Genomic DNA, 2,678 nt, shown 5'->3' on the forward strand with positions numbered 1-2,678 from the left:
TACCCAGGCTGGAGTGCAATGGCGCGATCTCGGCTCACCGCAACCTCCGCCTCCCGGGTTCAGGCAATTCTCCTGCCTCAGCCTCCTGAGTCACTGAGATTACAGGCACGCGCCACCATGCCCAGCTAATTTTTTGTATTTTTAGTAGAGACGGGGTTTCACCATGTTGACCAGGACAGTCTCGATCTCTTGACCTCGTGATCCACCGGCCTCGGCCTCCCAAAGTGCTGGGATTACAGGCTTGAGTGTTTGACCTTTAACGTGGGGTTTTATATATTGGCATACTTCTGGGGTCTTGAGTTACTTCTCCCCTTGGGGTAGGCTGTCCGAATGCCAGGGGCCTGTCAGAACCTGGGTGGGGGCCACATGCACAGTGTGTTTACTGAAACTGCACGTGTGCACTTGAGGCATTTGTCCCTTACCAGCTGAGCATTCCTATGTGCTTATAGACCACTTAGACTCTACCAATTTTGCCACTTAGTGTGCATGGTTGAGCCTATTTGCCCAACTCCTGAGATCTTATCAGGAAGCTAATCACCAGTTTCAGGTTTTCCTATCCACTGGGAGACTGCCTTTCCCTGGCTCTGGCTGTAAGCAATTATTATTTTAGAGAGACAGCTTAACAACTACCTAAAACCGTCACCTGACACACCTGGTTAGCAGGGAGGGGGCCTCACCTGCCCTGCTCATGTCTGCCTAACTATTTACTGTAACAAGAGGACCCTGGCTAGAGTTCGGTCAAAGAGTGAATCTTTGCCCTCTCTCTCTCTCTCTCTCACAGGTTCCACAACCGTATTTATGGTAATAGCAGCCCACCATGGTGAGTACATACTGTGTGCTGAGCAAGACCCAGGAGTCTGCCATGCACTTGCTCACCAAATCCTTCCAGCAGTCCCGGTGGCAGGCAGGCACCACCATTATCATTTGTGGTCACCAAGGAGAATGTCGTGGCACAGACAGGTTAATGTCTCACAGCCCTTGCGTGGAGAGAGAAGGCAGGTCACAACATGGAACCCTGTGGAGTGTACGCCCTGGACCAGAGAGCTCTGCCGATATTCTACAGCTCTGTCTCCATGCCCTTTTGCCCTCCCTAACTCCGCTCAGATGTTCCAATATAAATGACTGTTAATGAGGTTTTTCAGTGTCCTGAGAGGGATTGAGTATGCATTCTCACATATATATCCACATATGTGTTTGTGTGTTTAAAATAATATCCAGAAGTCTGCCTCCTTTCATTTATTTTTGGTAATATTCAACTTAGGGAATTTACAAATTTAAAAACCTTGTGACAAAAGAAAAAAATGAGAGCAACTCGAGTGAAAGATAGAGGGAAGCTTTCTGTACTATGTTTGCAAGTTTCTGCAAATCTGAATTTCCAAATAAAGTTTTTTTGTTTTAATTGGTTGTTCCTTTTAATTTCAACTTCTAAAAAACAATAGTATTGCATTTGTTGGTTTTTCAAAACCTACCTATCACTTCTAGGGAGCCTTGGAAGGATGACTGCTTTTATTTCCAAACTGAATTCAATACCTTAAAAGATTTTAAACTGTATTTATAAATGGAATATATTCAATTTCCTTCTTAAGTACAACTGTCTACCTTAGCATATAACATCTTCCCTAATACAAATAATTTGTATCTATTTAAAATGGGTAAATATGTGAGCCTAAATATTTCTTAAATATCTCAATGCTTAGTGCCATTCCAATTTAGTCAGAAGCCTAAATCAATTCTTCACATACCCTTTTGTGTATGTGTGTGGAGTTAAAAAATCCTTCACTCAAATGGACTAAATTCTTTAAATGTTACAAGTAGATTTTAAAAGCCTAAATATGTAACAAAATGATAATTCTGTAATTTCGATTCTACTATGCCTATCTATACCCTAAATCTATAATTCTAAATCTTCCTGGATTCCACAAAGCATACCCTGTAAGTACCAGCCCAGTTCACACAAGGCATGAGGCCTCATGCTTCAGAAGTTCCCGCCATCACCAATTACTAAAACAAAACAATGATTACTATTATTCCCATTAGTTTGACAGGTGGTCTGCTTCTCAGGCTAGAGGTTCCTAAGGCCCAGGGTGCTGGCTGATTCTTATCAGCAATGTTCCTGGCGTCAGTGGGCCCCATTTTAGTGTTTCCAAGTCACGGACCGCACAGAAGAGCCAAAGGGATGCTCTTCCAGGTTGCTCAGATCCCGTTCCTGGATTCCATTTACATTTAATGTCCTCATCCTTCTGTTGCATTTCAGAAGTCTGCACCTCCCACTCAGCTTGCAGTCTGATTGGAATTTGCATTTCTCTGATCCTTGTGTTGGGGCTCAGAACAGGATATCCCAAAATATGGCACCTTGGCATTCTGTGTATTTTAAGCTGAAGGAAATTGAGAAAGCTACAGAAGCAGGAAGGTCACTCTCTGACTTTCTCCCACTCTTCTCCCCCAAGGCCCTAAAAAGAATCCTCTGACCTACTTCTTCTGAAAGTAGAACAGAAGATCCTCACTCCAGAGAGGTCCTGACCTGTGCCAGGAAAGAAGGAATGGCACAGAGAGAGGCCAAGAGGAATCTCAACCATCAGGGCTTGCTAAATTCCCCGAGTTTATTACCATTAGATTCCACTCACTTTGGTCTAAACACATGTCTCCAAAACTGCCACTTTTCCTCCAAGTACAGTTTC

Source organism: Cebus imitator, unplaced genomic scaffold (assembly GCF_001604975.1).
Source record: "Cebus imitator isolate Cc_AM_T3 unplaced genomic scaffold, Cebus_imitator-1.0 Scaffold99, whole genome shotgun sequence".
Lineage (NCBI taxonomy): Eukaryota > Metazoa > Chordata > Mammalia > Primates > Cebidae > Cebus > Cebus imitator.